Source organism: Ornithorhynchus anatinus, chromosome 8 (assembly GCF_004115215.2).
Source record: "Ornithorhynchus anatinus isolate Pmale09 chromosome 8, mOrnAna1.pri.v4, whole genome shotgun sequence".
Taxonomy (NCBI): Eukaryota; Metazoa; Chordata; class Mammalia; order Monotremata; family Ornithorhynchidae; genus Ornithorhynchus; species Ornithorhynchus anatinus.
Window position 1 is genome coordinate 9,735,543 of NC_041735.1, and position 12,513 is coordinate 9,748,055.

General features: G+C 47.7%; 1 long non-coding RNA gene across 1 annotated transcript; it reads left to right on the forward strand.

The window, feature by feature from the left end:
- Positions 1–548: 548 nt before the first annotated feature.
- LOC103171051 lies at positions 549–12,245 on the forward strand. Its single transcript, XR_486571.2, has 4 exons — positions 549–948; positions 1,262–1,394; positions 5,346–5,509; positions 11,825–12,245. It is a non-coding gene; the product is annotated as an uncharacterized LOC103171051 (long non-coding RNA).
- The last annotated feature ends 268 nt before the right edge of the window (positions 12,246–12,513 follow it).

Consider the following 12,513-nt stretch of genomic DNA (forward strand, 5'->3'; position numbering starts at 1 on the left):
CTGGGGGAGATACAGGCTCATCAGGTTGTCCCTCCTGAGGCTCACAGTCTTCATCCCCATTTTACAGATGAGCTCATGGAGGCCCAGAGAAGTGAAGTAATCATTATCGTTATTATTAAGGGAAGCAGCGTGACTCGGTGGAAAGAGCCCGGGCTTGGGAGTCGGAGTCGTGGGTTCGAATTCCGGCTCCGCCACTCATCAACTGTGTGACTGTGGGCAAGTCACTTCACTTCTCTGGGCCTCAGTGACCTCATCTGTAAAATGGGGGTGAAGACTGTGTGTGTGACCGTGTCAAGTGGGACAATCTGCTGACCCTGTTTCGACCCCAGTGCTTAGAACAGTGCTCTGCACAGAGTAAGCGCTGAACAAATACCACTATCGCCTAGCTCTGCCACTTGTCAGCTGTGTGACCGTGGGCGAGTCACTTAACTTCTCTGGGCCTCAGTTCCCTCATCTGTAAAATGGGGATTAACTGGGACCCTCACGTGGGACGACCTGATTACCCTGTATCTACCCCAGCGCTTAGAATGTGCTCTGTACATAGCGCTTCACAAATATCAATATTATTATTATTATTACTCGTTCTTCCCCTTAGACTCTGAGCACAGTATGGGATGGGGACGATGTCTGACCTGACTGGACTGTTTTTACCCCCGTGTTTAGTACAGTGCCTGACACGTAGTGAGCATTTAGAGACCACAATTCTTCTTTTTCTACCTTGAATGCTGAACAGCCCAACCAGAAAACATCTGTTGCTCTTAAACTTATTCCCCTGCTCTCCCCCAACTATACAATTTAGCAGATACTAAAAACTGCAGATTTAATGACTCTTAATAAACTCATATCTGGACCAGGGATTAAATTATCGAACGGATTGGAATTTGTGTGATTTTTAGCCGGTCTGAAGGTAACCTAGGACCTCTGGAGCCACAATCATTTTATTTTAAGGTAGGCGAGATGTCCTAATGCCTGCTCATGCATTTAGCCAAGGAATACTTTACGTCTCTGCGTGGAATTGATAATCTAAAATTCATAACTAAAAAATGCTCCCAGAGAACGTTCTCCCACCCCAGTGAGGCTCTGGGGAAGGTGGAATATTTCCATTATCGGGGAAGACTTTCACGGAAACCTGAGATTAATGAAGAAATAGAGTATCGCCTCAGCTTTGCGAGCACAGCCGTCGAACTCAAATAATAGTGCGCGAGGACAAATTTAGATATGAAACCGGATTTACGGTTGTTTTTCGGGTGACGGCTTGCAGCGGTTTGGATTACCCCCGGATCTCAGAAACGGAAGCATAAAGGAGACGTGTTAGAGTGCGGAGTTAGTGGCAGACAGCAGAAGATGCTCCCGATTAAATGGGAAGACGTATCGACGTGAGCATCTTCTCCCAGGTAAGCATGATAGTCGCTGAGCGGGTGATGGCACTCCGTGATTTCAGCCTCCAAAAGAAAGCAAAGGCTGAATTTTCATTGCACTGAGAGTCACAGAATAGGATGATGGAAGAAGCGTTTAAAAGACGAGCTCAGGTCTAAAAATAAAGTCAGAAGACATAGAACGTCTTGGGACACCCGGCCGAGGACCACGTGGAAGAGTGGTGATCGTACGGAGCGGAGCTTTCGGACGCCATGCGCTGTCCGAGGGAGACGGTGAGAAGAGAGAAAGCAGGAAATTGAAAAATCTCAATGCCCCCTTCCTGCTTTGAATCGATTGGCGAATTTCAGCAAAACCGGTTGGCCTCAGTTTGGCTTCATTCTGTTCGTCTAGGCAAATATAAATACACGTACGGTAAGAAAAATCATTTAGCCCACTGGGGATCGTAGGCATTGATATCGCCTTGTAATTGATTCCCAAAATACCTTCCACGAGGAAGTATAGCTTAGGCGCAAACCCGGATTAGTGAACTAATAGTATCCATTAAGTTCCTACTGGGTGCAAAACACTGTACTACATGCTGGGAAAATAAACAGGTGAGAATTAGACAAGTTCCCTATTTTGTTTGGGATTTAAATGAGCCTAAAAGTTGGTAAGGATAGACAATGATAACAGCAATGAAGATTATTGATATTATCATCATTATCGTATTTCTTAAGCCCTTACTTTGTGCCAAGCATTCTACTAAGTGCACCCATCCTGGCCAGGGCAGAATCTGAAGGGAAGTCTTGATGACAAGGGGACTGGGAAATTACCGGGGAAATTACACTGGTTTTAATTTGAATATCCTGGGAATGATGCGCTTTTCCCAGCCCTTGGAACTGATTTGGCATCTTTTGGTGTTAGGATTTGGACATTAAGCTCAAAAGCTAATGAATGATGTGTTTTGACTTTAGGGGAAAACACTGTCTTTTCCTGCAGCACTCGTACTTGATATTTAATAACTCCCTTTGGCTTAATGGGTAATATCAAATGTGTGATTTCTTGGGGCTAGGAAGGCCCGGTTTGAAATAATAATAATAATAATGGTGGTATTTGTTAAGCGCTTACTATGTGCAGAGCACTGTTCTAAGCGCTGGGGTAGATACAGGGTCATCAGGTTGTCCCACGTGAGGCTCACAGTCTTCATCCCCATTTTACAGATGAGGGAACTGAGGCACAGAGAAGTCAAGTGACTTGCCCACAGTCACACAGCTGCTTTCTCTCTTCCTTCCTCTTGTTTTAGGGAAAAGTCGGATCACTGCAGCTTACTGAAATACCTCTCTTCGGACGGAGGGAAAATATCCCCCATTGTTGACCACAAAGTTCTGAACTGCGTTGCTGCGATTAACCCCAAAGGATGTTGTTGCAAAGCAAAATGTAGTTTTAGATACGTAAGATATTTTAGGGTCCCGGGATTAAAGGAAGAGGGGAGAGATGCTTTTTAGATTTTCATTTCTCTTTGCTAAAGGGCAGGAAGGGAAAAGGAGAAAAATCATTCGGAATACTCTCAAACTACATTTCAGTGAAAAGCAATGTCATAAATGGAAAGAGTGTAAAAGCCACGGTACTTAGAGGGAGCAGTGTGGCCTAGGGGAAAGAAGCCAGAAGTCAGAAGACCTAGGTTCTAATTCTGGCTCCACCACTTGTCTGTTAAGTGACCTTGGGCAAGTCCTCGATTCTATTTATTGCTCTTGATTCTATTTATTGCTCTTGATTCTATTTATTGCCATCGTTCTGGTCTGTCCGTCTCCCCCGATTAGACCGTAAGCCCGTCAAAGGGCAGGGACCGTCTCTATCTGTTACCGATCTGTCCATTCCAAGCGCTCAGTACAGTGCTCTGCACATAGTAAGCGCTCAATAAATACCATCGAGTGAATGAATGAATGAAAAAGTCACTGATCTTCTCTGTGCTCCAGTACTTACATCTGTAAAATGGGGATTAAATACATTTTTCTTTCTCTCCGTGAGACTGCGAGTCTCGTGTAGGGTAGGGACAATGCCCACCTGATTATACTACTAATAATTGTGGTATTCGTTAAGCGCACACAGTACTAAGCACTGTACTAAGCGCTGGGGTGGATACAAGCAAATAGTGTTGGATACAGTCCCTGTCTCCCGTGGGGCTCACATCCCTATTTTACAGATGAGGTAACTGAGGCCCAGAGAAGTGAAGGGACTTGCCCCAGGGCCCACAGCAGACAAGGGCCAGAGCTGGGATTAGAATTAATGACTTTCTGACTCCCTGGCCCGGGCTCTAACCACTACGCCATGTCGTACCCACTCCAGCGAATAGCACATGCTCGACGTATAATAAACACAGAGGGTCTTAAATGGTAATTGGGAGAATAAAAGGTAGAGTTTACTCAGGAAAAGCCTCTTCGAAGATATGTGATCTCAGAAGGAGACAGAAAGGACTGCTCTGTCTGAAGGGGGGAAGGAGTTCCAAAAAAGGGGAGAGGATGTGAGCAAGAGGTCAAGCAGCGGAAGGGATGAGAACAAGGCACAGAGAGAATCATCATCATCGTGTCGGTATTTGTTAAGCGCTTACTATGTGCAGAACACCGTTCTAAGCGCTGGGGAGGATACTGGGTCATAATAATAATAACGCTGGTATGTGTTAAGCGCTCACTACGTGCAGAGCACTGTTCCAAGCGCTGGGGGAGATACAGGGTCATCAGGCTGTCCCACGGGAGGCTCACAGTCTTCATCCCCATTTGACGGATGAGGGAATTGAGGCCCAGAGAAGTGAAGTGACTCGCCCACAGTCACCCGGCTGCCAAGGGGCAGGGGCGGGATTCGAACCCATGAGCTCTGACTCCCCAGCCTGGGCTCTTTCCCCTGAGCTCCGCTGCTGTGAAGTGACCTGGCCCAGGTCACCCAGCAGGCAGGGGGCGGGATTGGAACCCACGACCTCCGACCGCCCCAGCCGGTGAGCCGAGCTGCTTCTCGGGGGACCTGCGGAGCGCTTAGGGCGGCGTTCCGCGCCCGGGAAGAGCGGGCTGAAGAGGACGAGGCGGGACCGGCCCCGAGCCCAACCAGAGTCTTGTCTTGAGGGAATGAAGAGTGTGAGCTGGGGTGTAATGGGAGAAGAGAGGGGATAAGTGAACTGATGGAGTGCTTTAAAATCAGTCAGGGTATTTTGTTCGATACGGAGAGGAATGGGAAACCACTGGAGGTTTTTGAGGAGTTGGGAGTCAGGCCCAGAACCGTGTTTTAGGAAAACGATTCGGGCAGCGGGGTGAAGTGTGTACCGGAGAGGGGAAGGGCTGAAGGCGGAAAGATTGGCGAGGGGGCCGTCGAAGTAGTTAAACATGACAAGTGCCCGACCCAGAGTGGCGGTCTTTTGGGTGGAGGAGAAGGGATGGATTCTGGCAGTGTTTTGGAGGAAGACGCCACGGGATTTGGTGGCAGATTGCAAGTGGGGGTTGAAAGAGAGGGAAGAGTGAAGCAGAGTGCCGAAGTTACAGGCTTGAGCGATGGGCGGGATGGTGATGGCAAGAACCAGCGGTGGGACTCTACACAGCTCTTGTACCAGGCTCAGGCCCCCCACTGTCACTCCTGCCCGGGTGTTCTGCCTTACTCCTGAGCCCCCAACCCCCGCCGTGCGGGAAGAAACCCGGGAGGAGCTGGCCGGAGTTGGACGTTTACAGCCTCCCCCAGGGCGGAAACATCCCCACGTGACCCTGGAGCTAGATGGGGTCGGGGTCAGAGATCCCAACGGAGAAGGGGTGTGATGCCGGGTGGCGGCTACCCGACGTCTCACACAGAGAGCGACCTAACGACGTCTCCGAAACGGTGGCGAGCGGCAGATGGGGACCGGGGTCTGGTCCGAGTCCCCCTCCCCCCCCCCCCCCCCCCGATTATTCTTTCCGAGCACTCAGCACGGTGTTCTGCGCGTCCTTAATAAATACCACTCCTGTTTGTCTTAGCGCTACCAAACGTCTGAAGCGGTCCCCGCCGCTAGCTGACGATTTCACCCTGGGCCATCGGCCGCTGAGTGATTCCTCCTTACGACGTCTGGTCCCTCCGTGGCAGAGTCAACCCGGCATCGAATTGAAAAAACCTGTAGAATCGAAAGAAAAAAACCCTCCAGGTAACCTTTAAATTTGGGGTTGTAAATCTCCCGCTGCCATTTCTTCTTTCCCTCGCCTCTGATAGGCACTTATTTTCGGGATCGACCGGATGTTACCGTCACCCAAGCCACCTTTGAAACAAATCATTTATTGTCAAGGTCGGCCAGGCCGTAATTAACCGTCGACGGATGTGACGTATCTGAAAATAAACTGGTTATCTCCCGAGATTTATTTCAACCCACGTTGCGTAAATAAAGCGGGAAAGGTGAACCGCTGCATGGATAAAAGTGATAAAAAGATTGATTCAAAAGTACAAATCTCAGGTTTAATATTTAGTCATTTTTATTATATCGGCGGGTGGAAAATATGAAACAAGGCCAGCAGAGGGATTCTCAATACTCTGAGGAGTTTTGCCCGCTTTCCAACTGGAGAGAGAAGTAATTCTAGTCTAGAAGCTCTTGAATGCTTTACAAGTAATAGAAACCAAGTGGGAAAAGCAGGTTCCATATTTTAGGGCTGACATTCTCATCGAAAAAAAAAAATTAAAGATTCAGAATACTTGGCTGTGATTCAGTACCTAAAGACTTTCTGGTGTTTTTCAGAATTCCCCAGAGCTCCATAAATGCTTCTATGCTAGAGGTACCCATTGTAGCTAGTCACTTATGCCAGTTTATCAAACTAACGAGCCATTGAGTGATGCTATTCCCAGGTTCGACTCCACGAGGGAGGGAAAGTGGAAAACAAAACTGAAATTTAGACAGACTGGTATTCCTAAGGGTCCGGACAACTAAAATTTATTAACTCATACACACCAAAGCTTACCAAGAATAATATTCTTCTTTGAGGTTGTTCCCCTACAAATCTTATAATATTTCACGAAGTCCAAGCCTATAGATAAGGCTGCATAGTTTTAGCACTGGGTGACGCTTATTGATCTGGCTTTGAAAAACAGCACTAGGTGGCCTTTTCCGCTAAAATAACATGAGCGGATGACTCCAGATGGAAGGAAGCACGTTTTTCTGGGTTAGGTGCCTCGGTGCTTCTGTTTAGGAGAACAAAAGGGAAAAGGGGAATTGAATTCATTTAATGGAACCGTCTCGGTGGACAAGAGAAGGCGAAATGTAAGCTTTGTCATCATCTCTTGAATTGGCTTTTGGATTCTTAAAGTATTCGTATCGGTGAAGTGGCAAAAAGAGACTGAAATTTAATGGGGAATGTACATTTCTTAATTCTTTCTTGTACAGTGATCTCTGATTTTGGTGGAAAATGTTCCATCGAGTCAAGTATTCAAAGAGTGGTGAAGAAATTATAGGGCAACAAATTGTAAAGCAAATAAAAACGTCAATTTACGAGACTTGCCGTGATCTCATCGTAAACCTTTTTAAAGCTGTTCTGTCACTCTGAAATCGCATCGCATTTAAAAAGTCCAGATTATATAAAAGACCACTGAACAGAATAATCCAAACTGGGTCCATCTTGAATTTTTATGCATTTTGTGAAATTCAGTGGAGTCGCCGTTAACGCCAATGGAATCATTTAATTAATTTTTCAAAATCAGATTTTAGGAATTGGGAGCGTTAGTGAGAATCTGTCCCACCACTATAATGTATCGTGTGGGAGAGTATTGGCAGTTATTTCCTTGAAATCCGGTTTCACGATTTATGTTTTAAAATATTTCCTAGAACAACATCAACTATGATTTTATTAATCCCATATTTTGGAGGGTAGGAGGAAACAGGGCGCGGTTTGGCCGTGGGGATCGGAGAAAGAAGTATTTCTGGGTGGAAGGTTTAGAGGAGATTTGTCTTTACGAAAGGCAGATCTGCTTCACTCTCTCCATCAGTGGTATGAATTGATCGCCTACTCAGTAGAGAATACTGTTTTTAGGATTTTCGGGGAGAGCAAATTGTAAATAAAATAAATAGTCCCTACCTTTCAATATTATGCCGTCTAATGGGGGGAAACCAGCAGACATTCACCCCCACGTACGATCATTTTTAAAAGGAAAGACACGAACCCCTGATTGAGAACGTTCTTACTGTAATATTTGATGAGAGAGAGATTTTATATCTACGGTTTTGTGCCCTAGTTGCGTGGCTCTCTTTGACAAATTAATCCAAATATAGTCATGTTTCAACACACACGTTTCAACACACGAGAAGCAGCGTGGCTCGGTGGAAAGAGCCCGGGCTTTGGAGTCAGAGGTCATGAGTTCGAATCCCAGCTCTGCCACTTGTCAGCTGTGTGACTGTGGGCGAGTCACTTCACTTCTCTGTGCCTCAGTTCCCTCATCTGTAAAATGGGGATGAAGACTGTGAGCCCCACGTGGGACAACCTGATTCCCCTGTGTCTACCCCAGCGCTTAGAACAGTGCTCTGCACATAGTAAGCGCTTAACAAATACCAACATTATTATTATTATTATTCTTAACACACACCCCCCACACGTAATCCTATAATTTAGGGGTTACATTATTGTAAAAGCCCATATTAAGGAATATTGAAATATCGCACTCTAATAGAAGATAAAAGCCCCTACCCGCAAGGAGCTGATAGTTGGCCATGGAAGACACGCAGATATTGAGAAGCAGCGTGGCTCAGCGGAAAAGAGCAGGGGTTTGGAAGTCAGAGGTCATGGGTTCTAATCCCGGCTCCACCGCTTGTCAGCTGTGTGACTCTGGGCAAGTCGCTTCACTTCTCTGGGCCTCAGCTACCTCATCTGGAAAATGGGGATGAAGACTGTGCGCCCCACGTGGGACACCCTGATCACCTTGTATCCCCCCAGCGCTTAGAACAGGGCTCGGCACACAGTAAGCGTTTAACAAATACCAACATTCTTATAAAGAAGAGGGAACGGAAATCCGGTTTGTTTTAAGCAAGATTGAAGGAGCGGAAAGAGAAGGAAAGGGACAGGGGAAAGGCAATGAAGCCGAACTATTTATTGAGCACGAAGTGTAATAATGTTGGTATTTGTTAAGCGCTTACTACGTGCCGAGCACTGTTCTAAGCGCTGGGGTAGATACAGGGTAATCGGGTCGTCCCACGTGAGGCTCACAGTTAATCCCCATTTTACAGATGAGGTAACTGAGGCACAGAGAAGTGAAGTGACTTGCCCACGGTCACACAGCTGCCAAGTGGCAGAGCTGGGAGTCGAACCCATGACCTCTGACTCCGAAGCCCGGGCTCTTTCCACTGAGCCACGCTGCTAGCACTGTGCGCGGGAGAGTACAGTGGACCAGTGAACACGTTTTCGGCTCTCGAGGAGTTTATGATTCTAGAGAGACACTAAATTAATTGCAGGTTGGGGAAATTAAGAGAGTCTAAAGATATTTACATAAGTGTATGGGATTGGGGTGGTGAATACCCAAGTGCTTAATAATAATAATAATAATACTAACGATAATGGTATTTGTGCCAAGCACTGTTTTAAGACCTGGGCTGAAGTTCTGATGTGGTAACTGTGAAGCGCGAGATGAGAGATGAATCAAGGAAGGCTGCCCGAAGAAGATGGGATTTCAGAGAAGCCTTAAAGATGGGGAGAGCGATGGTCTGCCGGATTGTGGGCGGGGAACGTGTCTGCTACTTCTGCTCTACTGTGCTCTCCCAAGCGCTTAGTACAGTGCTCTGCACATAGTAAGCGCTCAGTAAATACGATGGGTCGACGGGAAGCAGGAGGGAATTAGAGGCAGAAAGGAGAAGGGGAGCGAGAGGTTGGTGGGTGAGGTGAGAATGTGGCACAGAGAGTGGGTTGATCTGAGAGAGCAGATGGGCCTGAGGTGAGGAAAGAAAGGAGAAGGGGGAAAGGAAGAGTCTTGTCTTATGCCTCAGCCTCACCGTGGGCACATCTCTCCCACGACGCCCCTCCCTCCATCTGGGATCGTTCTGGTAGTGGATCCCAGAAAATTTTCTCGGTAAACTTGGGACTCCGCCTTCGACTCTCTCCCGTGCCGCTGCTGCCCGGCGTGGGTGAGTTTTGACTTACGGCAGATGGTCTTCCGCTCGCTGGCCGCTGCCCCGGCTAGGAATGGAGTGGCTGGGAGAAGCAGCGTGGCTCAGCGGAAAGAGCCCGGGCTTGGGAGGCAGAGGTCGTGGGTTCGAATCCCGGCTCCGCCACTTGGCAGCTGGGTGACTGTGGGCAAGTCACTTCCCTACTCTGGGCCTCAGTTCCCTCGTCTGTAAAATGGGGATTAAGACTGAGCCTCACGTGGGACAACCTGATTACCCTGTATCTACCCCAGAGCTCAGAACAGTGCTCTGCACGTCGTAAGCGCAAATACCAATATTATTATTATTATTAGACCTCTTTCGTAAGCGCAAATACCAATATTATTATTATTATTAGACCTCTTCTTGAATCTCCCTCCCGTAGTCGAGACTGGTAGAGGACTGGAAACTTCCCAGGTGCGACCCTGAGAGGGGCAAGGAAGAGTAGAGAGAAGAGTTGTCCGCTCAACTGTATATATTTCCATTACCCTATTTATTTTGTTAACGAATTGTACATCGCCTCGATTCTATTTAGTCGCCATTGTTTTTACGAGATGTTCTTCCCCTCGACTCTATTTATCGCCATCGTTCTCGTCTGTCCGTCTCCCCCGATTAGACCGTAAGCCCGTCAGACGGCAGGGACCGTCTCTATCTGTTGCCGACTTGTTCATCCCAAGCGCTTAGTACAGTGCTCTGCACATAGTAAGCGCTCAATAAATACTATTGAATGAATGAATGAATGAAAAGAAAAGGAAAAGGGGGTCTGGAAAAAGAAAGAGGAGAAAAGAAAGGAGAGGGGAAAGGAAAGCAGTAGAAGGGAAAGAAAGAAGAGGGGAAGGCGCACGCTTACCGATGTCCAGCGTCATCTTTTTTTTTTTTAAATGGTATTTGTTAAGCACTTACTCTATTTCGGGCACTGTACTAAACACTGGGGACAGAGAATCTGTTCTACCTCGGTGATGCGGTTGCTCCCACAGTGATCTGACCAATGAGGGCTCCTTGAGGAGACCTGCGGCCACACTCCTCTGCGACCCAGGCTCCGGGAGCCCTGAACCTCCCACGGGAGGCTGCGTTCAGTAGGATGATATACTATAAATTCCTAATTTATTTCTACTAATGTCCGTCTCTCCCTCTAGACCCAGCTTGTTACGGGCGGGGGACGCATCCGCTAATTCTGTTGTTTTGCATTCTCCCGAGTGCGTACGACAGTGCTCTGACCGTAGTAAGTGCTTAATGATCATGATTGGCTGATTGATTGATTCAGGGCACTTGCCTCGAACTCCAGGCGGTCAAACTCGGCCTCCATACCCTCTCTTCTACCTCCCTCATCCCTCGTCCCTACTCCTCCTCCCCATAGCTAACCCCTCCTCTGGCTTTTTAATTTAATTATATGGTAGTTGTTAAGTGCTTACTATGTGCCAGGCCGGGCTAGATACAAGCTAATCAAGCTGCGCGCCGTCTTTGGCCCGCATGGGACTCTCCGTCTTGATCCTCATTTTACAGATGAGGAAACCGAGGCACACAAAAGTTAAATGACTTGCCCGAGGTCACACGGCGGACGAGAGGAGGAGCTGGGATGAGAACCCAGGTCCTTCTGACTCCTGGGCCCGTTGTCTATCCACCAGATCACGCCGCTTCACTCGAAGTGGGTCATCCCCTTAGATGGAAGCAGAGAAGCAGCATGGCTCGGCGGAAAGAGCCCGGGCTTGGGAGTCAGAGGTCATGAGTTCGCATGCCGGCTCTGCCGCTTGGCAGCTGTGGGACTGTGGGCAAGTCACTTGACTTCTCCGTGCCTCGGTTCCCTCATCTGTAAAATGGGGATTAACTGTGAGCCTCACGTGGGACAACCTGATTACCCTGTATCTCCCCCAGCGCTTAGAACGGTGCTCGGCACATAGTAAGCGCTTAAGTGAATACCGACGTTATTATTACGGACCGTTGTTTTCTCTTGGCCTCAAAAGTGTCCCGAAGAACCTAAAAAGAGTATATGGGAGAGACTTCATCTTTTCAGGGCGGTCCTGCCTACACCGAGACATCTGGCACCCAGATCTTGAGGAGATATGTGTTTGTGTGGGCGTGTTTGAGGCGGGTACCCGTGTAAGGCCTAGCCTGTTGTTGCCTGTCCTCGCCTCATACGAGTGGAGCCGTGACCCAGTTGCAAAAAGAAAAAAAAAATCTATGTGTTGCCCCACTGAAAGTATATCTGCTCTTCACGGAGCCCTGGAATGGGCACGTGTTCTTGTCTGCCACGTGTTCTCGGTGAACTCTGGATCCTTTACAGAGTGATGTTTTGAGTCCTTTCAAGAGCCCTTTAATAAACCATATGCCATTTTGCTTCCTCTGTGCTTTCAGCCGAATTTTCTCCACTAAAATGAAACGGATTCGACGCCAGCCGCCGCAGCACCTCACACTCTCCCCCAGATCCGACCCAGCAGCTTTCTCCGGCTACAGTGAATGTTGCCCGAAGAAGGATTTTAATTCGGTCATTATCGTCGTCTGCATCGGGTTACAAGAAGCCATCAGCAGATTTGTGCTGATGCAGAGAGAAGAGAATTGCTAAAAAGATAATGGCAACTCCGTTCCCGTGATAATATCTTATCTTCATTTGGAAGCCATCTTGGTGCTAAAGTATCCCCAAAGATGAAGTGAGGTCTTCTTTCCGAACGTGACTGCGGGAAAAACGCCATTGCTTCGGGACGAGGTTTCCCCAAGTAAATCGAATATACTCTTCCGATGAGATCTAATGAATAAAACGAGGAAGAGCGGGAGGGGATGTGGTGTCTCCGCAAAGAATGTGCTATTTTTCACCGGTCCACCCGAAAGCGTGTTATCTTTATTTCCTTTAGCAAATATCACACCATTTTCTGGAAATGAAACATATTGCGAGGAAAAGAAATGCTGTGGTCCACCAGAGGGTGCCAGCTAGTTGTACATCTGATTTTTAACGACGGTTACGGGGCGGTGAAATCGGGATTTCTGTTGAGCCCGTGGTGAATTTTTCTCCCAGACATTGTTTTATTTTAGACTCGTAAGTGTGAAAT